Source organism: Tamandua tetradactyla, chromosome X, assembly GCF_023851605.1.
Source record: "Tamandua tetradactyla isolate mTamTet1 chromosome X, mTamTet1.pri, whole genome shotgun sequence".
Taxonomy (NCBI): Eukaryota; Metazoa; Chordata; class Mammalia; order Pilosa; family Myrmecophagidae; genus Tamandua; species Tamandua tetradactyla.
The window spans coordinates 54030284-54055202 of NC_135353.1; the positions used below are offsets into that span (position 1 = coordinate 54030284).

At 36.7% G+C, this 24919-nt stretch overlaps 1 non-coding gene and 1 pseudogene across 1 annotated transcript; both read right to left on the reverse strand.

The window, feature by feature from the left end:
• Window positions 1-22914: 22914 nt before the first annotated feature.
• Window positions 22915-23552, reverse strand: LOC143671823 (large ribosomal subunit protein eL24 pseudogene; annotated as a pseudogene).
• Window positions 23194-23298, reverse strand: LOC143672263 (U6 spliceosomal RNA). The gene has a single exon (XR_013169733.1). It is a non-coding gene; the product is annotated as a U6 spliceosomal RNA (small nuclear RNA).
• Window positions 23553-24919: the final 1367 nt, after the last annotated feature.

The window sequence follows — 24919 nt, forward strand, 5'->3', positions numbered from 1 at the left end:
AACAGGCACTTTTCTGCAGAGTAAATACATATGGCTCAAAAGCACATGAAGAGATGCTCATTCTCATTAGCTATAAGGGAAATTCAGATCAAGACTACAATTAGATACCACCTGTTCTAGTTTGCAAGCTGCTGGAATGCAATGTATGAGAAACAGAATGCCTTTTAAAAGAGAGAATTTATTTAGTTGCAAGTTCACAGTTCTAAGGCCATGAAAATGTCCCATCTGAATCAAGGTATAGAAATATCCAATCTAAGTCATCCAGGGAAAGATACCTTGGTTCAAGAAGGCTGATGATGTTCAGGGTTTCTCTGTCAACTGGAAGGGCACATGGCAGACACAGCGACATCTGTTAGCTTTCTCTTCTGCCTTCTTTCATGAAACTCCCCTAGGGACATTTTCCTTCTTTATCTCCAAAGTCTCTGGCTGTGTGGACTCTGTAGCTGTTTCCAAAATGATTCCCTCATAAAGGGCTCCAGTAAGCAATCGCACCTTGAATGGTTGGAGACACACCCCCATGGAAATCATTTAATCAAAAGTTACCACCCAGGGTATGGGGTATGATATGCATAAGTTTTTTCTTTTTTCTTTTTATTTCCTTTTCTGGAGTGATGCAAATGTTCTAAAAAATGATCGTGGTGATGAATATACTACTATGTGATGATATTGTGAGCCATTGACTGTATACCGTGTATGGAATATTTGTATGTTGAGAATGTGTTTATATGTTTTTTTGTCAAAAAAAATTTTTTTAAAGAGTGTTTGTGTTTGTAAAAAAAAAAAAGTTACCCACCCAGGGTGGTGCAATGGTGGCTTAGTGGCAGAATTCTCGTCTGCCATGCCAGAGACCTGGGTTCGATTCCCAGAAGCCTGCCCATTCCAAAAAGAAAAAAAAGTTAACACCTACAATCGGATGGGTAACATCTCCCTGGGAACATGCAAAAAGCTCCCAGCCAGCAATATTGAATGATGATTAAAAGACACAGCTTTTGTGGGGTCCACAAATTCAAACCAGCATACCACCTCACATCTATAAGAATGGCCTCTAGTAAACAAACAGGAAACAACAAATGCTAGAGAGGATGTGGAGAAATTCGGACATGTATGCATTGTTGGTGGGAATGTATAATGGTACAATCACTATGGAAGATAGTTTGGTGGTTCATTAGGAAACTAAATATCAAGTTGCCCTATGATCAGCAATAGCACTGCAAGGTATATACTCAGAAGAGCTGAAAGCAGTGACACAGACATTTGCACACAAATATTCATAGCAGCATTATTCACAATTGCTACAAGATGGAAACAACCTAAATGCCCATCAACAGACAAGTAGATTAACAAAATGTGCTATAGACATATGATGGAATATTATGCAGCAGTAAGATGAAGTGACATCCTGAAGCACATGACAAGATGGATGAGCCTTGAGGACATACTACTGAGTGAAATAAGTCAGACACAAAAGGATAGAAACTATGACTCCACTTTTATGACCATGGTAAAGGTAAAATCAGAGGCTTACAACACAGAATATATGGAACTTAGTGATACATAGAAGCTAGAGATGGATGAATGGCAGGCTAATGATTAGCTCAAATGTAAGTGTATAGATAGAAGCAAATGTAGTTCTCTAGTGGGTCTATAAGTAATACTGCTATATTGAGGTATTGATTGAAAGGGGTTGTATAGACCCATGTCTCCCACTGATTAACACTGCAAATATAAATAAATTCTTGCATGAACTACTTCAAAGGTATGCTTCTTGTACAAAGACTAAGTTCAGCATATAGGAGGAAGATTGCTATTGCATGCTATGGGCTATATTTAACAGGGAAATATCAGCAGTACCACAGCAACAGCAGGGGTAAATAATGGGGGTAGGGAGAAGAGTTAAGGGGAGGTTTAGATTTCCTATTTGGTGAGGGTGTGTTTATTGGTTACCTTTCTCTTGGGAACAATGAAATTATCTAAAATTGATAGTGTTGATGGACTGTGGACTTTATGAATGCAGGTGGCTGAAGAATGTATTGACTGAGAAGTGGGTTGGCTAACAACGGTGGACACATACGATTGAATATTCTGCTGATACAAAAAGAAAGGAAGTGGGCGGGCCGCGGTGGCTCAGCGGGCAAAGTGCTTGCCTGCCATGCCGGAGGACCTCGGTTCGATTCCCGGCCCCAGCCCATGTAAAAAACAAACAAACAAACAAAATACAATAAAACAAGAAAATGTTTAAAGATGTTTCCCTTTCTTCCTCCCTTCCTTCCTTCCTTCTCTCTGTCTTTCCTTCCCTTCCTCCCTCTTCAAAAAAAAAAAAGAAAGGAAGTTGTTAGGCATGCAACATTGTGAATGAACTTGTGTGACATTGGGTGAGGCACAGTAAGCCAGAAACAAAAGAGCAATTATTGCATCGTCTCCCTTAGACAATGCTCATAAGAAAGCAGGGGCCTAGATTGTAAACTCTTAGAGCAGTCATATTTAGTACAGAGTGGTAATTACTATTTCTGGATTTTGAGAGGCTGTTTTATATATATATATGTATATATAACCTTGTATTTAGAGATAAGAATGAAGCTGATCAGGTTGGGATTAGGTAATTCAGAATACAGCAGTAGGGAAGATTGTAGTTTAGAACCTCACCTACTCTTTGACACCAAAGGAAGAAAGGTTTATTTTTTCCAGAACCTAAATTTTCCATAGCACATAATCTAACTCAACCTCTCTGCACAGCTCATTTATACAATTGAAAAACAGGGAGACCAGATAAGAATGAGTAACTTCATTTCTGCATAGTTTAATGTAATCCTAGAATATATTAAGCTGATAATTCAAAAGTATTGGCAAAGTCCCTTGAAGGATGGGCAAACAATGTAGAACTATTAAACTTTACCATCAGGGAATCCCCTAATACCATGTCAAACTTTAGGGACACCCAAATCAGTAGGTCAATCCTTTGATCTTGAGGCTTATTCTTGTGAAATATATGTAGGCAGTGGAGAAACTTAGCCTACTTACAGATATGTCTAAGAGTTACTTCTGCAGGACTTCTTTTGTGACTTAGATGTGCTCTTACTCTCTCTAAGCCAAATTCTGCAAGTGAAATCATTGCCCTCCCCCTTATGTGAGACATGACATCCAGGGGTGAAAGTCTCCCTGGGAGCATGAGTAATGATTCCATGGGATAAATCTAGCCCTGGCACCATGGGATCAACAATGACATCCTGACCAAAAGGGGGAAAAGTACTGTAACAAATAAGGTATCATTGGCTAAGAGAGTTGAAATAGAATTGAGAAGCTTCTCTGGAGGTCACTCTTATGCAACCATCAGTTAGATATTGCTACCTATCATAATTGCCAAATCTCAACCAGAACCATTCCAGCCAATCATAAAGAACACGTAGGGCAATGTATAAGATTCTACAAAGGTTCCATGCACGAGGATAACTTTACAGAAACCTACAACCTCCAGATGGGTTCCTGGATAAGATAAGTCCTGAAGCATAGAGGGGCCAGCCTCTCCAGAACATTAGCCAGTTCCATCTCCCTACCCCATGTTATTGACAGCCCCATTCAACATGAAAAAGAATTAGCATAGCCCAAATACCCCTAAAGACTGAGGTGAAAAATCAAAGATGATGGTGAAGTTATACAGGGAAGTTAGTGTTTAACAAATGAGTATGATTGCTGAATCATTATATTGATACTTCTTTTAATTTCCAGTATCTTAGAGCAATTAGAAGTAAAAACATGGAATGGTGGAATTGTAACCCATATCAAACTCTGAAATCTGTTCTACAGCTAATTGCTGCACTGTGTTTTAAAATTTATTGCTTTTTAGTATATATATTATTTTTCACAAAAAAGAAAAAGTTAATTGTGATGATAAAAAAATATTTATTCCTTCTAGCCTCCAATGTTCTGGAGCAGCTAGAAGGAAAAATCTGAGATGATGATATGATAGTCCGTGACAGACTCTGGGATTTTTCCTGTAACTACTTGTCAAAGAGTAGTTTGAAAAATATTGCTTTTTTTCCCCTTTGCTTCATATATATATTATACAATAAAAAAGTGAAAAGAATAAAAAAAACATTTAGGAAGAACCGAAGGGAAATCTGCTACCTACTCTAAACACAGGGTGAACCTCATAGAAACCATCTGATACGGGAAAATTGGAGAGGAGTAGTTAAAGGTATTGACTACTCTGGTTAGCTGAGCTGCTTAAATTTAAGGAATGGAAATCAGCTGACCATGTTTAAGCAGGTTTTTACCTACATTGTTACCTGCCTTTCTCACCCAGTAAATCAACCCTTATATTTTGTTCCATCTTTGAAACAGGAGTCTTGTTTAAATAAATCTACTTTATAAACTTTTAAAATGAAAGTCATTTCTCTAAATTCATAGTAGGTGCCTTAATTTTTGCCTTGAGTCAAACTATTCCATATCAGAACTCCCCTTGATTTCCTATGATATTTGGCTTTAAAATGTTTGGCTTTTAAAAATGTACAATGTCTTGATAAATTTGACTGCCAAATTGATATATTTGTAATCATTTTACATATGTAAAACTGCATTCCCTTTGTATTTTCTTGTGTAATTTACCAACTGAGTGCATTTTATATTGAGGACGGATCATGCACATTTTGGTAAATGAAAACCGTATCTTACTTAATTTATCCTTTAAAAAATAAAGTTCTCTGAACATTAATAAAAGGTATATCATTATACACTTGTCTTCAAGAACCAAGTCTACTGGAACACAGCTCAAAGTTTCAGTACTTCCCTCTAGCCACTCCAATACACCATCAACTGAAAAGGGACAGCTACATAATGCATAAGAATGAACTCCAGGGTAAACTCTCAGAAATTTCTGTTTGAAATCTCTCAGACACTGAAACTTCATATTGTCTCATTTCTCTCTTCTCCCTTTCATTAAGAAGACTTTCTCAGTCCCATAATGCTGGGTCATGGCTCATCCTTGTAGTAATGACCCATATTATCAGGGAGATTTAAAACCCTTGGAGTCTTGCCCCACACAGGGGGCAGGGCAGTGAGTTCACTTGTTGAGTAGGCTTAGAAAGAGAGGCCTCATCTGAGCAACGAAAGAGGTTCTCTGAGGGTGACTCTTAGGCTTAATTTTAAATAGGCTTCACCTATCCCTTGCATGAATAAATTTCACAGGGATAAACCCCAAAATTGAGGGCTCAACCTATTGATTTGGTTGTTCCCACTGCTTGTGAGAATATCAGAAATTCTCCAAATGGGGAAGTTGAATATTTCTTCCTTTCTCCCTAGTCCTCCAAGGGGATTTTGCAACTACTTCTTCATTCACTGCTGAAATTACTCTGGGTTATATCAGGGCATTACACTAACTTGGACAAACAACAAGATATCAATCCCTATTCAAGAGTCCATATACTTAAGGTGTTCAACTAAACTGACAATACAATTTGAGTTAGGTAATGTGCTACCCAAAATATAAATTTCGCACTGACTAAACATATACCTCTTTGGTCTCACACAGAAGTTGAAGTTTTAAAATATGGATGATATCATCCTTTACCTTGTATTCTGATCTACCCCATTCCTATCCAAATCAGCTTTATTCATATCCATAGTTGAAGTTTGGTCATTTTTCAGACTTCATTTTTCAACAATGTAAAGTTCCTGTTGGGGTATTGCTGACTTTCATAGCTTCAGAGCTCTAACTCTGAATCTCAGGTGTCACATAAATATCCAAAGTTTCTAAGAACTACTAGCTTATATACAAACAGCTCAGCATCTAAGAATTTAGAATTAACAGTCACATCTCCTAAATAGATGTGACTGCTTTAAGATCTTACAACCTAGGACCCTTTACAGTAGGCCCCAACCTAATAACACATGTTCTCAACTTAAGTCTACTTAGAATTTGTGTTACAGTTAGTCAATATGAGTGAGGCCTGATAACATCTGTCATTTTATTTTTGATATTTCTTGCAACATACTGCTTTAAGGTACATTCACTTAGTTGCATGACTCATAACTTCATTCCTTCTTGTGGCTACTTAGTAGTCCATTGTATGTATATACCATGGTTCCTCCTTCCATTCCTCAGTCATTGTACCCTTAGGCCACCTCCATCCATTGTAAATCATGAACACTGCTGCCATAAACACCAGTATGCAAATGTTCATTCATGTTCCCACACTCAGTTCCTCCAGATAGATACTGAGCAACAGGGTGACAGGATCATATGGCAGCCCCACCTCTAGCCTTTGGTGGAACCACCACACTGCTCTCCAAGGGACTGCACCTTTCAGTTTTCCTACCAACAGTGTATAGGTACATCTCTTTCTCTGCATTTTCCCTAGCATTTGCTTCTGTCTGCTCATTTTTAAACAGTTTTATTTGCACATAATACAATCAAACCTAATTGTATAGACACACCCTTGCTACCAATAATCTGTATGAATACATTTCCTTTTCTTCCGCAAAGACCCCACACCCCTCCACCATGCCCCCACCCCACAGGTTGACATTTAGTTTTGGCATAATGCCTTTGTTACATTCAGTGGAAATATTACAATGTTACTGTTGACTACAAACCCTAGCTTTCAGTGATTGTATTTTTTTCCTGTATACCATGCGTTTTCAACACCTTCCAATTGTAACCAAGAAATCAGGATTTAAGGGATGATTTTGATTAGTAAATCATCATATAAAACTTCCTTTTTGCTTCCTGGAATGTTGGAGTAGACAGGGAAATACCTGAGATCTCTGAATTGTAGTCCAGCTGCCTTGATATCTAAAATGAGTGTAAAAAGTCCTTATTCATTCATGCTATTGAAATTGGCCATTAATTATTTCTTCCTTTTGATTTACACCTTTAGTATTGAAGTGATAGCTCTGCCTCCCCTCCTTTCAACTTATGTTCTATTGAAATGATAATAACACTAGTCTCCTTTTCTACTTTGAACTTAACTGTCTGAACTGATCTCATCTCCCCAGGCAAAAATCCTTAAAAACTTTGAACCCCCTAAACTCAGGGAGACAGATTTTGGGCCATTAAGTTGTCTGTTCTGCTACATGTGTGGTAATAAACTGTTTCTCTCTTTGAAACCCCAGTGTCTCAGGAATTGGTTATTGAGCACATTAGCAGAAGAATCCATGGCCTTTGTCCGGTAACAATTTGTTGACCCTCTGAGATGAATGCCTGAATCTCTGGAGCCCCAGCAGAGCAGGTGAGCCAGGTAACTGAACTTTTTGCAGCCACCAGACTCAATTTATTCTAGAGGCTGGACCACCGGGGTTTCTCTGTTCTGCTGGCACTCCAGCGACTTTTGGTGCCTTAAGAAAGCTTCAAAGAAAGAAACTGTTTCAAGTTCCAGGTCAAGACATTTGACTGGGTGAATGGGGCATCAAGATAGAAATGGATCAGAAAGTAAATAGTTGGTTCAAGTCCCCTTTGACCTAGGCCTGGGTCCTGCTTCCAAAATGACCCCCTTTGGTCTGACCTATATACATTTTGATTTTGGGTACTGTAATGTACAGGATTTGAAGTCCTGACTTAATCCAACAATTAACTGGTTTTTAATGAAATTAAGTAGGCCTGTTTAAGTGCTAGCCCATTTGTTATCTAGGTATTGGTTAATTGTTAAATTTGCATGATAAGTGTTTTATGTCTGTTTAATTGTTGTGATGTTTTCAATGTGTGTTCTGTATAGTGTTTGAGACCCTGATCTAAATTTGTCTGTTGACTATACTCCCAAAAAATGAGTAATCCAACAATTAATTGGAATTTAATGAAGTTAAATAAGCCTGCTAAAATGCTAGCCAGTGTGCTACCTGGTTATAGTCAGAGTTAATGTCTGTTTTAAGCATTTAATTCCTGTTTGTTAGTTGGTGTGTTCAGTCTAGTTATTAATTGATGTGTTCCTGTATTTGTATTGTCAAATGTTTGTATCTGGTTACTGATTATAGAAATTCTTTTAAAAAGGGAAGCTTTGAGCTGTGTTGATAATTGAAAAGATTCCATGGCTGTCACTTTTTAAAACTTTCAAATCCAAACCCAGCAAGCCTGATATCATTCTGTCTTTGCAACCAATTCCTGCCCTTAAGGCTCAACCAGCTAAAGTGGGTATGGATGATGCAAGGCACAGAAAAATATGGAGAAATGTGTTTTAGAATTCTTTTTTTGCTGGATCTGGAGATTAGAAATGTTAAGCATGAAAATGCTATAAAATAGGCTAAGTTTACTAACTTAGTAAACTTATAGTCAATGTACTTTTAAAATTGTTTGTATTTTAAGATATTATGAAGACAGATTTTTCAGCTTCTGATAAAAGGAATTTTATGATAAATTTTGAATTGAACAAATGAAATTTTATTCTGCTTGGATGTGTTCTCCCTAAATCTATATAAACTTACTGATTGCTATTATTGTAAATACATTCTTGAAATTCCTCTTAAAATCGCCTAACTAGGTAGGTTAGTTTACATGAACTGAGCAATGTACCTGGTAATAATAACACCTATATAAAGTATAATAAAATAAAAAATATGCTAATGCTTCAAATATTCTATTTAATAACTCAGTTACATTTAGAAAAAAATGTAAATGGATTTTTTTATAATTTTGATTACCTGAACTTCAAAGAATCTGCCTTTTGGTTACCTGGGGTTTGTTACCTCAGTATGTGAAAGAGTATGAATTTGTAATGCATTTGTTAATGTCAATCAGATTACTTCTGTTAGTAAATGCTGTATAAATAGAGAAAATTTAATTCTTGGCTTAAAATAGTTTATATTCTAGTTAGAATATACAGTACCAGGGCATAGTGTAAAACAGTCAATAATGAAAGAATAAAAATGCTGGAAGAATTTAAAAAACAGAGACATAAGGAGTGACCTAAAAAGTCCTCATAGAGATGACATGTGCAAGACCTTTAAATAAAAAAAGTAGCATTTAAACAAACAGAACTCTAAACTAATTTTTAGAAGCTGTAACTTAATTTTGTGAAATAACACATTCTTGCATTATTTAGCAGCTGGAATATTGTTGAAAAAAATGACGTTGTTTTCTGGATATAATCCCTTAAATTAAAAAAATCTGATTATATTTCAAATTGGGGCTTTCCTGACCTCTGAAGGTAGTGCTGAATTGAAGTGAGAAATTTTAGATATATTATAAAGAAATTATTTGTGTGTTCTGAGTATAAAGTATATAGATGCCTGGCTGTGTTCTAAACTCAAGCATAAATTTCTTCCTTCCTCCATTATTTTATAGTACTCTCTATCTCTTTCCCATTCATGAATACTGTTATTGGAAGAAAATATGGAGGTTCAAAAGCTTTGTGTATCATATATTTAATTAAAAAAAACGCTTCTGTGTTAAGTTGAGTATTCATACAAAACTAGACTTAAGTTTTCTCCTTGTTAAAATAACATGGACATCAAAATAATATCCTTGGTAGTGTTTATGTTGGCATTATCCTTTATTTCAGAAGACATGTCTTCTCACTGTTAGGGACGAACTGTTACGAATAATTTGTTATTTCACCCTGTATAAGTTAAGTGCTAAAATATCTTAACCTGAGGTGTTTGGGAAATATTACGGTAGTTAAAATGGATTTTCTATCTTGTTGCTTGCTAAATTTGTAAAAGTAAAATATTCATAATTTAGGGATTGTCTAAATTCCTAAAAAATTTGACAGTATTCTCACTGTCAATGTTATATCTTGATACTAATCTGTACGATGTTAAGCAATGGTATAGTGTTGTTAGTCATGGTTTTAGTTATTCCAAATAAGCTACAGATCATAGAAACAGTGAAATTGTCAGTTGCACTACTTTGCTCTATACTTCTCTAAAAGTATATGTGTTCAACTTCAAAGGAAGGGTTGAACAAATATATATATTTTATATTTTATCTGTTAAATTATATAACTCCGCTAAATGTATAAAAGAGAAACAGAACAAAACTCTGATGGTTTCTTAATATAAAACAACTGTCTAATGTTTTTGTTTTGAAAGAAGCATTATTTAAGCTCAGATTGTAAGTGTTAACTGTTGGCATTAAATTCTGAGGTGGTTTACTCTCTGTATAAAGCCCAGTAGTTCCCTAGAACTTTAAGTGACTGTGTGACACCTGAAACTCAGATTTGGTTCTCCAGCTCTTAAAGTTAACATGGGTCCACCAGCAATGCCTTAAAAAAAACAAAAACTGAGAATGATTAAACTCCAATTAAAGATGTGATGAAACTGATCTGGTTAAACCACAGTAAATCAATATACAAGGTAAATTATGATATTGTCTGTATTTTAAAACTTTTACTTTTGTGTGAGACAAAAGAAAAACGTTTATTTTGTCCAAAATTTGCAGTATTTAATTTAATCTGTCTAGTTAGTTAAACAATGTAATTCAGCTTTATTTGATATGAAATCTGGAATAACGAACAAAATCTTAATGTTGTATACTAATGTTATGCAATGATGCATTTCAGAGTATTTGGCAGAAAATGAAAAAGTTTTGCAAAGACCCTTGCAGGACTAGGAAAGATAGAAGTATTTAGCCTCCCCACCTGGGAAATTCCTGACACTTTTCTTAAGCAAGAGGGCCTCCCAATTTAATAAGCCAAGACCTCAATTTTGAGGCTTGCCCTTATGAAACATTTCTGTAACAGTAAACTGAACGTAATTAGGATTAGTGCCTAAGAGCCATCTCCAGAAAATCTCTGCAGTTGCTCAAATATGGTCTCACTCTAAGACAAACTCTGAGCTTCCTCCCATCATGGGACATAATTTCCAAGGGTGTAAGCCTGGCATTGACAGCATAAAACATAACCAGCCCTGTTATCATGGGATACAACTGTTCCTGGCAACATAGGACACAACTGGCACTGTGAGACATAAGTTTCAAGGATGAGCCTGGCCCTGACATCATGGATGAGCTAATGAAAAGGGGGAAAAGTAATAGAGTTTCAATGGCTAAGTGATTTCAAATCGAGTTGAGAGGTCATCCTGGAGGTTACTCTTATGCAAATTTGAGCCACATATTGCAACCTGCCACAACACAGCAAACCCCAACTAACAATGTTCCTCTGTTCCTGGAAACTCTGAAAGATCCTGTGCTGTATAAAATTTTACTTATTAAGTTTGTTTTTCAGAAACTTGAAACTTTCAGATTGTTCCAGTGCCAAAGAAGCTCTGAAAACCAATGATGTTGGACTCTCCAAGAATAACAGCTAGTTTCATTGTCCCTTTGCCCCTTAATAGCGATGCTCCCTTTTCAGCCATGAAGCAGTTAGAAGAGTCATTAACCAGATATCCCTCAAAGATTGAGAGATAATTATCAAAAGACAGGGATGAATTAGGTGGATATGGGCTAAAGCATTCACTTCTTGGTTACCAGGAAATTTTCTCCCAAGTCAATGGACTCCCCAGTAGAATAGTCCCTCACAACTATGTAGTTTCATTTACTGGTCAACAGGATTTTTAAAGTGATTTTGCATCAGTCTGACAATTTGCATTTTTGCTAATTCTTTAATTGTATTGGTTATTTCTCGATGTCTTCTCAGGGATTCCAGGTTTTGTATTGTAATTGTTTTTAGCTAAGGTGCATCCAGCCTTTGACTAGTCTTTTATTCCTGACCTCTTAATTTAAAAAATTGACAGGCCAGCATATCTATATCATCATTTCTCTTATCTAGCAGTGTTCACAAGCTTTTCACCAAAGCAGAGGAGGAAGTCTACATATCTCTTTCTAACTAACCCTTTCTTCAATTTGTAGATTCCTCCCTCTTTCTTGAGACAGTCTACTGTAGGTGACTGTACCACAGATAATGGCAGCCAGCTGACTGCAATGGCAGTGTGTCTGCCACATAATATGTGCTTTGAGGTGTTTTGGGGACATCCCCATACTCATGCAGAGGTTCACAGCAGTCAAGTAATCTGGCGACCCTACCCCACGTCAAAGAAGAAGGTCACTTTAGGATTACCCCCATGGACTCACCACCCCAGCTCATGCTTTGGGTTCAGGGAACAAAGGAATATGGAGGAACTGTCACTTCTGCCCCATCCTCAGTTTCAGGTTACTTTAGATTTGTTTTTTAAGGGGAACATTGCAGCTGGAATAGGTGGGTTAGTTCTTTTTATGCAATTTTCTTGAGATATATTCATGTACCAAGATATATAATTGATGACTCACAGTATCATCATATACTTGTGCATTCATTGCTACACTTAATTTTAGATTTTTTTTATTACTCCAAAATAAAAACAAAAGTAAAAAAGGGTACCCAAAACATCCCATACTCTTTATTCCCCCTATTGTTCTTTATTGTTATTTTTTCGTGTGTCTTTATTTTCTTATTCATCTGTCCATACACTGGATAAAGGAAATGCCCATCACAAAGTTTCACAAATGCATGTCACACCATGAGAGTGTATAGTTATACACTCATCATCAAGAATCAAGACTACTGGAATACAGTTTACCAGTTTCAGATATTTCCTTCTAGCTATTCTGATACACTAGAAACTAAAAAGGAATAGCTATATAATGCATAAGAATAAACTGCAGAATGACCTCTCAACTCTATTTGAAATTTCTTAGCCACTGAAATTTTCTGTTGTTTACTTTCTTTTCCCCTTTTTGTCAAAAAGTCTTGCTTAATTTCATGATGCCAGGACCAGGCATCATGTGATGTGAGTGATGCCAGGACTCACATCATCCCTGTGAGTCAGATTCCACATTGCTAAGGAAGCTTAAACCCCTGGGAGTCATGTCCCATGTAGAGGGGAGATTATTGAGTTCATTTCAGGAATTGGCTTAGAGAGAGAGGAGATGGGCTAGTTTTTAGAGGGCTTGGTGGGGATGACACCAGTGGTCAAGTTTAGGAAAGGGAGAAGAAAGGGGTTTTGGAGGTGCCACAGAATGAGAGAAAGCTGAAGCAGCCAGCACAGCAGGAGAGAGGGCACAGATCTTACTTTCAGTTTGCTTAATTAAATAATAGGCTTGCATTTTCTGTTCTTTAATGTTCTCTTAAATAATTCTAATTGAATCTTATATTCTTTCAGTAGTCTCTAGGAGCCAATTGTTAAAAGAATCCCACTTAACAAACAATTTAAAATTTTGTGTTTTTAAGTTTATCCTTGAAATAATTAAGTCTAACTTTATCAAAACAGCCACATTGTAGCTGTGTAAATTTAGGTTCATTAGAGGTTTGTTTTGCCCATTTATTAGGATAGTGGTAGCTGTTGGCACCAAAATTCTTAAACATAAAATAAGCAGCCATTTGGACAGGAGGTTGCTCCAAGGTGGCCTCAGTTGACTGTTTATTACCCATTATCCATGAGTAATGAAACAAAACAGAGCCAACTAACAGTGAGCTCTTACGTGGTGGTCCAATAATGAATCTGCAAAGGCCTTATCATGTTACTTGCTCAAAATAATAGGTTTCAACTTTAGCAGAAAGTGACAGAAGTTTGAAGATCTGAGTTTGAATTTCTGAGTCACCTCATTGATGGTGCCAGAGAAGACAGAGTGTGGTGGGCTCCTGCAGGTACCACACTTGTCTCCAAGGCAACGGCAGGCTGGTGATAAAGCTCTCAATCAGATCCCACTTCTGACACCAGGAATGTTAAACTTGAGGGGCTTAAGATGTAGGAACTGAAGTTCCAACTTCCCAAGAGGGAAAACACCAGATGGCTTTTCACCTAAAATGATAATATAAGTTTTATTGAACAAGAGCAAATATATATGTGGAGTAGCACCATACAGGGGTTCTGTTAAAAAAACTGGGCCGTAGAAACAGCTTATATAACTCTTTAAGGGAAGGGGAAGTGAGGGAATGTAAATGTTAATCAGGGAAGAATGTCCTTGGGCAGGCAGTGGTTGGTTAATTAGCAAACTGCAGGAACAGGTTGCTTGTGCAAAATCTGGGCCATCTGGCCACTGTGAGCAGATTCTCTACCACTGGCCTTAATTTGTTTGCTGCAGTTTTCCTTCTTCATAGGGGAAGAGGTTTCTTTTGCCAATGCAAAGGATCATTAGTATGTCAACATAGCTCAGTTGGCCTCCTTTTCTTCTTCCTAGTTCCTTGGACAAAGTGGAAGCTCAAGAAAATCAAGGTGGTTAGTGTGGTCATTGTTAATTTCATTTTCTCATTAAACAAATTTTCTTAGTCTTTGGTTTTCAGAAGTTTTATTATGATGTACCTAAGAGTATTATTATTATTATATATCCTAGCTGAAATTTGTAGGTCTTATTAAATCTGTAGCATGATATGTTATTCTTTTTCAGTTTTGGAAAATTATCTGCTAATATCTCTACCATGATTTCATCTTTCCAATTGTCTCTTACATGTATATTTTGTATTTTCGTTACACCGCAATAGACATTTGGAATACTATGTTACCTGAATTTAAAGTCATCTAAATTACTTTCAATTGGGGAATGATAAAGGCAATAGTACTGAATATATCACTTCAGTAGTTAATGTAGAAGATGATTTTGAAGGATATCCAGAGTAGAGGCAGATAGTATAATTATAAAATTATAGCCATGATCCTACATTTTCCATTTATATTTCCTTTTCTGGCTTCATTTTCTCCTTTCACTTACTAAACATAGTCATTATTAAAAGTTCTATTTTTGTTTTTCTTATTTCCCTCTAACTTCCATAGTTTCAATAATCACTTATGTTTGCTTAACTATGAGATGTATCTTTCCAGTCCTCAATCCCTCTTCCATGAACCAATGCTGTATTTTCAAGCTATCCTTTGAATACCTACTCCCACCTCAAACCAAGTTATATCAAAGCAAGTATTATTTCTGCTACATATTGGTTTTCTCCTTCTCATATCCAGTTTCTGTTAATAGTATCACTGTACATCCAGACACTTAGGCCGGATCTCTTATCTTCATGTCTTTCTTTTTCCTTGATCTCAGCATTCAATATGTTCCAAGACATGTAGTGTTTTAATACACATTATTTTTTTACATCCTTCTCAGCCTTTCTATTCCCAAGATCTAATATCAATTCTCATCATCTGCTTTATATTAGCATTCTAGTGGGTTTCTTCTTATTCAGTCTCTTTCCATTCTAATCCAATTGCATACAAAGTTGCAAGGTTCACTTTCTTAAAAACTCACTCATACAATATTATTTACCTGCTCTAAATGTCCCGTTTCCCCATTGCTTACTGAATAAATTACAATTCATCAGTGTGAATAAAACTCCACTACAATAAGACCCCAACCAAATGTCCATACTTATCTGCCATCATGCAACACAGAAATTTTATTTTGCTTAAAATGGACTAATTGTCATTCAGTGTACATTTTTCATGAATTCCTTTCTTATTGTCTTTGTTTGAGGTTTACTAATTTCAGTCACAAATGCATACAGAATGTGCTGGTTTGAAAGGATGTATGTCTCCTAGAAAAGCCATGTTTTAATCTAAATCCCATTTTTTAAAGGCAGAATAATTCCTATTCAATACTGTATATAATTAGATCATCTCCCTGGAGATGTAACCCAATCAAGAGTGATTGTTAAGATGGATTAGGGGAGATGTGTCTAAAGTCCTATAAAAGAAAAAACATTTTGGAGAATGAGTGATTTCAGAGAGAGCAGAGAATGCTGCAGCACCATGAAGTAGAGAGTTCATGAGCCAGTGACCTTTGGAGATGAAGAAGGAAAATGCCTCCTGGGGAGCTTCATGAAACTGGAAGCCAGGAGAGAAAGCTGGCAGATGATGCTGTGTTTGCCATGTGCCCTTCCAGCTGAGAGAGAAGACCTGACTGTGTTTGCCATGTGCCTTCTCAATTGAGAGAGAAACCCTGAACTTCATTGGCCTTCTTGAACCAAGGTATGTTTCCCTGGATGGATGCCTTTGATTGGACATTTCTATAGACTTGTTTTAATTGGGACATTTTCCCTGCTTTAGAACTATAAACTAGCATCTTATTAAATTCCCTTTTTAAAAGTCACTCCATTTCTGGTATATTGCATTCTGGCAGCCAGCAAACTAGAACACAAAATGAAGTGCATTTTCTTCATTAGTGTAATGACAATGATCTTTAGGGATGTGCAAAATATTCTGGATCTAAGAAAGATCACATTGTTTACTTTTTGGCTTTTATCCCCAAGTTGTTTTCCCTTAAAATCAGGTCAAAATGCATAGTTACACTCCTTTGAAGAAAAGCCAACTAATAATTACTTAAATTGGGAGAGAAATATAATAAAAAGGAAAGGCAGTGATATTTAGATTTGTGTAAATTTTTGAAAACCTTAACTTGGCAAACCTTTGTTTTCAGAGAAATGATATGGGTTGTAAAGGTTTTCCAAAAGGGTGTAGAGCCATGGCTAGCACATAAGTGCTGCTTAATAGTGAAACTGAACTGTGGTTTCCAGGCAGAATTCATTTTATTTATGTCTTTTTAATGAGCTCTGAAGAACATTATAAAAGAGTAGTTCCAAACATGTCTTAGGCAATATAGTCATTGTTGAAATTAGACTGCATGCTTGTGCTGGGTTTAAAATATTATGTACCCCAGAAAAGCCATGTTTTCATTATGATCCAATCAACTGTCTCTTAATTCTGATTCAATATTGTATGCTGAAGTTTTGATTAGATTATCTCCATGGAGATGTGGCTTACCCAATTGTGTGTGTGATCTTAGATTAGAGGGAGATGTGATTCCACCCATTACAGGTCAGTCTTAGTTATATTGCTGTAATCCTTTAAGAGAAGCACAGTTTGGAAAGAGTCAGAAATGACAGAGATGATGGAAACAACAGAAACCTCAGGGCCAACAGACAGACAGAGCCTCAGGAAAGCCATTGAAGAGTCACAAGAGTCACCTATACCAACAAAGCCTACACAGCCAGAGGCCCTTGGACCTGAAGGAAAATGCCCACTGGGAAGCCCTATGAAATGAGGAGAGAAAGCTAGCAGATATCACCATGTGCCTTCCTAGCTGAGAGAGAAATCCTGAACTTCATCAGCCCTTTTTTTTGGAGTTAATGTATTTTTCCTTGATGCCTTAAATTGGACATTTACAAGGCCTCAGAACTGTAAACTTGTAACTTGTAAAATTCATTTTATATAAGTTGTTCATTTCTGGTATATCATATTCTTGCAGCTGGCAAACTAACACAGATTTCAGCACCAGAGAAGTGGGGTGCTCCTCTGGTTTGCAAATACCAAACATGTTGGAATGGCTTTTTAAATGGATAAGGAGAAGATTCTGCAGGAGTTGTAAGAAACTTGATAGAGAAGACCTGGCCTGAGTGCTTTGAAGAGACTTGGTAGAAATGTGGACTCTAAAGATACCTCTGATAAAGCCTTAGGCAAAAATGATGCACTCATTATTGCAAACGAGGAGGAAGGTGATTCTTCCTTTAAAGTGTCAAAGAATCTGGCAAAATTGATTTGCTTTGGACAGAAGATAGATTTTAAAAGTCATGAACTTGGATCTTTAGCAGGAAAGATTTCAAAATTAAATGTGGAAAGTGCAGTCTGGTTTTTCCTCACAGCTTATAGTGAAATGCAACAGGAAAGCTATGAGATGAGAACTAAACTCTTGGGTATAAAGAAACCAGAAACTGATGGTCTGAAAAATCCTGGACTTCCAGGAAGGGAGACCACAGAGGAAACTGCTCCATGTGAGGATTTAACCAAACATGGAAACAGTCAGCCATTTCACAAAAAGCCATAATTGGAGATGGAGTTATCCAGGAAGGATAGTGGAAAGTCCTATTGTGTGATGTTATGATCCCTGTTTATTACATAGAAAATCAACAAGAGTGTTGTGGGATCTGTATAAACAGAACCACTGCCAGTCTGGAGTAAGAGGGGAAGAAAAGGAACACATGGGGGGAAAAATTGCTTGAAAGACAGAACCATGGAAGCTAAGGTCTGAAATCAAGAAACCTCAGGCTGGGAGAGAGGACTCACCCAAGTACTTGGAGAGGGTGAATTTGCCCTGAAGGCAGATGGTGGGCCTTCTGCTTCATTGTTCAGGAAGTGTTGTGCCACCTCAGGCCTCAGAGAGGGTGGAACACATAAACCTGGGATTTGGGGTAGCCTGGCTGCCATACTGTTGTTCTGAAGGGGTTCAGCATGTCCCACAGAGATGGCAGAGAACCCGGGCGTGGCCCTGATGTATGGAGAGGGTGGAGCTGAGAAAAAGGTGCTCCCCTCAATGAGCCCCACTGCATAGGCGCTTGGAAAGGCTGGTACTGCTTCTCTCCAAAGCCCTAAAGATAAATAAATGTCTCTCAGACTTTGAAATCTAATGGCATTTGCCCTGCAGATTTTCAGAACTGTATGGGTCCAGTGACCTCTGTTTTCTTTCCAATTTCTCCCTATGGCAATGGAAACATGTATCCTATTACTGTCCCTCCTTTGTATGTTGCAGCAGATAACTTATTGTGAATTTTACAGGTCTGCAGCCAGAGGAAAACTTTGCCATAGAACAAACCATGCCTTCAGCTGACTGATGAGATTTTGTACCGGTTTTAGTTTTGTATTGTTACTGAAATGGTTTAAAGCTTTTGTGATATTATGATGGAGTCAATGTATTTTGTACATGGAAAAAATGTCATTTTGAGGGTCCAAAGTGTGGAAGTTGCTGGTTTGAAAATATTATGTACCCCTGAAAAGCCATGTTTTCATCCCCTGATCCAATATTGTGGAGCAACAGTTTCTTTTAATCCTGATTCAATATTGTATATAGAAGCTTCTGATTAGATTATCTGCATGGAGATGTGACTCACCCAATTGTGGATGTGATCTTTGATTCTAGGCAGGTCTTGATTCGATTACTGGAATCCTTTAAAAGGGGAAACATTTTGGAGAGAGGTAGAAGTGACATAGATGACAGAAATGACAGAAGCCTCAGAGCCAACAGAACAGTCAGAGCCTCAGGGAAGCCACTGAAGAGCCACCAGTACCAATAGAGCTTACACAGCCAAAGACCCCTGGAGCAGGAGGAAAATTTTCCCTTGGGGAGCCTTATGAAATGAAAAGAAAAAGCTGGCAGATGTCATCACCATGTGCCCTCTCAACTGAGAGAGAAACCCTGAACTTCATCAGCCCTCTCTCTGAAATTAAGCTATCTTTCCTTCAATGCCTTAATTTGGATATTTTCACAGCCTGAGAACTGTAAACTTGTAACTTATTAAATTCCCTTTATAAAAGCACATTCCAGCAGCTGACCAATTAACACAATGTTCTTAAGTTGTTTACTTGAAAAACAACTCTCCTTTAATTTCAACCCTACCCTGACTCTTGGTGAGCTTTGTCCCTTTGACCTAAGTTTTCTAAAATCAGATTTCTTTGGTCTCTTTCCTTTTGTAACACATTCTAATTTTGGCCCCTGAGATCTTACCACTTGTGTTGGTTTCCTAGGGCTACTGTAACAGATTCCACAAACTAGATGGCTTAAAATAACAGAAACTTATCTCATAGTTCTGCAGTTTAGAAGTTTTAAATCATGATGTAAGTAGAAATACTCTCTCAGAATGTTCTAAGAAAGAATCTTTACTTGTCTTTTCCTAAATTTCTGGTAGCTCTTGGCAGTCCTTGGTTTTCCTTTGCTTATAGCTGCATCACTCGCCTCTCTGCTTCTGTCTTCATTTGGCCTTCTTCTCTGTATGTCTCCATGTCTGTGCATCATCTCCTCTTCCTATAAGGACATGACCATTGGATTTAGCGTCCACTGTAATCTGGCATGCACTCTTCTTAACTTAATGGAGTCTATTAAGATTCTATCTTCATATAAACTCACATTCTGAGATTACACATGGACATGAATTTTGTTGGACACTGTTCAACCCAGTAAACAACTCTTATAAGGATATTTATAGCTATCATATACCAAGCTCTTAAAATGTGCCTGTTATATGATAAGCCCTTTTATTATATCTTTTAATATTCAGAGCACCCCTATGAAATAGGTACTTTTATCTTTAACTTTTTAAATGTAGGAAGCTCACATATCAGAAAGGTAACATGATCTGCCCATGGTCAAATAGCTTAGTAAGAGGTGGAGCTTTAGGCATAAAGACTCCAAAGTCTCAAGGCCTAAAGGCACCAAAGGGTAACCTCAAGGAAATGTGTTCCTACCAACATCAGAGAATCCCTCCAAAGTCTAAAATAGAGCTTGAGTAAGATATTGTGATGGTTAAGTTCAAGTGTCAACTTGGCTGCGTTATGGTGTTCAGTTGTTAGGTCACACAAGCACTAGACTGACAGTTACTGTTAGAGTATTTCATAGATGGATTTAAATTATTAGTCAATTGTTTATACCTGTGGCTGATTACATCTACAATCAAGAAAGGAGTTTTCTTTCAGCAATTAAAGGAGTCTCCTCATAAAGTCATATAGAGGCCTTAAAGTGAGAACAAAAATGTCTGCAGTGAGAAAGAAGTATCTCTACTTCAGTCAGCCCACCTTTATCAGACTTTCCAACCATTGTTCCCTCTGATTAATTTAATATATACATATAATCTCTCTCTCTCCACACACACACACACACACACACACACACACACACATATCCTGTCAGTTCTATTTTTCTTGAGAACCCTAATACAGATTTCCACTCTAAATTTTTTTTGTTGGACCTCATGCTGATTCTCAAAGATTTGTTAGGAGCAGCCTTCCTCCAAATGTGATGCAAACCCAGACCCTTCTTATTGCCCTTGTTGGATGGGATTTTAAGTGAGTCTTTTTAGAGAGAAATTCCCACTAAACTGATTTAAGTCATATAAGACATATTTTCCTCTGGAATGAGAAACAAGGCAGTCAAATATTCCCCTATTCCTGACCTCCCTGAGACTACTTATGAGGTCACTATTTAGTTTTGTTTGATGGAGTCAAAATCCAATTATAACAGGGAATGGATGCTTAATTTGTACAGAACTTCTATTTAAGTGTGTTATAAAGGTTTGGAAATGGATGGTGGTGATGGTAGCATGGTTACTGGGGGTGTAAGAATTATACAGGTGAATGTGGTTAAAAGAGAAAACCTTAGGTTGAATACATCACTACAATAAAAATGGAAAGATAATGCATAAAACTATATAACAAAATGAATCGTATTGTAGATAATGACCTATAGTTTGAAGTACAAGTATGAGAATGCTCTTTCTTGAATTATAACTAATGAATGATACTAATATGAAGTATTAATAATAGGGTGGTATATGGAAAATATACCTCATTTAAATTATGGACAACAGTTAATAGTACTATTTTAATAACTTTTCATCAGTTGTAACAAATTAACTTTGTAACAATAGTACAATTACAAAAAAGTGTCCTCACCAACTGTAAAAAGTGTTCCACAGAAATGTATGCTTGTGGTAGGTGGTTTATGGAAATATTGTATTTTATGCATATTGATCTGTAAACTCATAAATTCTCTAATGCAATTAAAAAAAAACAAGGTTAACTAACTTGGACTAACAGTATCCAATCACGACTAAGGAAATTACTGTTAAAAAATAGTACAATTACAAAAAATTGTTATCACCAACTGTAACACATGTTCCACACACCTGCATGTTGGTGGTAGGTGGTATATGAAAATGTATTTTATGCATGATTATTTTGTAAATACACAACTTATTTAAAAATTTTTTTAATCCAAGTGTGCTGGTTTGAAATGATATATGTCCATTAGAAAAGCCATGTTTTAATCAGAATCCCATTTCATAAAGGCAGAATAATCCCTATTCAATACTGTATGTTTGAAACTGTAATCAGATCATTTCCCTGGAGATGTGATGTAATCAAGAATGGTTGTTAAACTGGATTAGGTTGAGGCATGTCTCCACCCATTTGGGTGGGTCTTGACAAGTTTATGGGGTCCTATAAAAGAGGAAACATTTTGGAGAATGAAAAATATTTGGAGAGAGCAGAGAATGCTGCAGCACCACGAAGCAGATGGTCCATGAGCCAGTGACCTTTGGAGATGAAGAATGAAAATGCCTCCCAGGGATCTTCATCAAACCAGAAGCCAGGAGAGAAAGCTAGCAGATGACGCCATGTTCACCATGTGCCCTTCCAGCTGAGAGAGAAGCCCTGACTGTGCTCGCCATGTACCTTCTCACTTGAGAGAGAAACCCTGGACTTCATCAGCCTTCTTGAACCAAGGTATCTTTCCCTGGATACCTTTGATTGGACATTTCTATAGACTTGTTTTAATTGGGATATTTTCTCAGCCTTAGAACAGTAAACTTGTAACTTATTAAATTCCCCTTTTTAAAAACCATTCTTTTTCTGGTATATTGCATTCTGGCAGCTAGCAAGCTAGAACATCAAGGCTAACTAAATTGAACTGACAGTATCTAATCAGGGCTATTTAACTTTTTCTTTTTTAGTTTCTTATCTATGAAAGCAAGGCAAATATTCAAATTTAAAAATGTAGCACTTTGGTTACCACTTTAGGCTCTGGATCCATATCATATGCATTCAAATCTTTTCTTGGCCTCTTGCCAGCTGTGTAACTTTAGGCAGGTTACTTAGTCTCTGTGTACCTCAATTTCCTCAACCATAAAATGGGAATAATATTAATACTTACTTCATATGATTGTTGTGAGAATTAAATGAAATACTAAATAAGACAAATAAAACACTTTAACAGTGCCAGGCATGAAAGATGTGCTTAATATTTATTTATTTGTATATGTCTTACTAACTAATGAAGAATACTCTGCATACATGTATTACAATTTCCATAGAATTTTTTAAAATGATCACATAATTTATTTAAATGGTTTGAAAACAATTCTTCAAAAATGCTTAACTCTTAAAAACCTCTTAACTACATAGTTCAACTACTACCATGCAGGTTCAACAGCTTTGGCTTTGAAAGTATTAAAAAGCCAGCACAAATTTGAGTTGGTCAGATCTCATTTAAAAATATGGTCTATCCATTTCGTGTTTTCCACCAACTTGGGGAGCAGAAACCTTCATGGGCTTCACAAACTTTTGTTCAGTTGTGGCCTTTGTGGAAGCCTTAGCAGCACCCATTGCTGACCTTTTAGACACTTGCTTAGAATTTTTTTGCTTCTTTGGCAGTCCTGATAGCTTGTTCTCATTGAGCCTTTCTACCTTCAGGTTTCTGATTCTTTGTGGCCATAATATCAGCAAGAAAAACACCAGTGATAGCCCTCTGGAATTTTTTTTTCTTTAAAAAATATGGAATGTTTCACGAATTTTCATGTCATCCTTGCACAAAGGCCATGCTAATCTTCTCTGTATCATTCCAATTTTGGTTTTGTGCTTCCAAAGTAAACATGCCCTCTGGAATTTAACTGTACAGTGAGTTCTTTTCTTTTGAATTTCTTGTGACAGTCCCTTTTTATGCTTGCTTCTGTAGAGGGCAGTCAAGTTTATCCAGTTTATCTGCTGAGGGTTTCTCATGGAAAAGTATTCTGACTCACATTTTGCATTAAGAAATAGAAAAAAACTTTCCCATTGGTCCTGGCATAGTGCCTCCCAAATCCAGGACAGATCTTGCACCCACTGAAACTGCAGAGCTCCACCTTCATGACTGCCAAGCTGATAGACTGGGAAGGATAGAAAAGAGAACCCCATAGTAGTTTTGATCTAATTTCCCTAGAACATGAACTTTGATGAAATGAAAAAAAGAAACTTTTACATTTAAACCACATTTGCAAAGTAGTGACAAAGAGCAGGATATGTTAATGTGTTCTAGAGGGAGGTTTCTCAATTATTGGTTCTTGAAGATGTTCCACCAGTCTGTTAAAAATAAAATGCTGATTGCCATTTCTTGAGAAGGATTGTCCTTTAGACTCAGGTTCTTTCATTTCTATATTTTAAAGGTGAAAATAACACCTTTCAAGGAATTATATGATGGCTTATGACATCTTTTTTTTTTAATTCCCACACTTGGAAAAAAATTTTTAAGTGACAAATCTAGGTCAGACAATTTCTTTTTTTTTTTTTGAAATCGTACTGGTCCATAAAATAGTGGGTATCAGCAATGCATGCCTTTCAGTGCACAATCTCTAAATAAAGTTATATGGCAATTCTAAAATGTCTTTTTTGTTAGTATTTAATTTTTTTAATATCATGTGAGATTTTTATTAATAAACCAACCTTTTTTTTCAACTTTTTTATTGTGAAATATAACATATATACAAAAAACAATAAATTTCCAAGTACATTTAACAAGTAGTTATAGAACAGATTTTAAAATTTGGTATGGGATATGGTTCTATGATTTTTTGTTCTTTCTTCTAGCTGCTCCAATACTCTGGGTACGAATAGAAACATCAATATAATGATACATCATTCATACCCATTTTTTAATCCTGTCTTCTTTGTTGTACTTCTCCTTCTCTTTAAATAGCATATATACATAAAACAATAAATTTCAAAGTACACTGCAACAATTAATTGTAGAGCAGATTTCAGGGTTTGGTATGGGTTACAATTCCACAATTTTAGGTTTTTATTTTTAACTGTTCTAAGGTACTGGAGGCTAAAAGAAATATCAGCATAATGATTTGGCACTCATACTCATTTGCTAAACCTAACCTTCTCTGTGTAACTTCACCATCAGCTTTGATCTTTCTCCCACTCTTTAGGGGTATTGGGCTAGGCCCATTCTAAATTTTTCATGTTGGAAGGGGCTGTTGATAAAATAGGATAGGGGGATGGAACTAATTGGTATTCTGGAAAGGCTGGCACCTCTGCATTTCAGGACTTCTCTGGTCCAGGGACGCATCTGGAGGTCATAGGGTTTGGAGATTTTCCCTAGTGCATGGAAACTTTGTGGAATCTTATATAACACCATTCATATTCCTTAGGATTGGAAGGAGTGGTTTCGGTTAGTGTTTGGCAATTTATGATCAGTAGTAATGTCTAACTGAAGCTTGCAAAAGAGCGACCC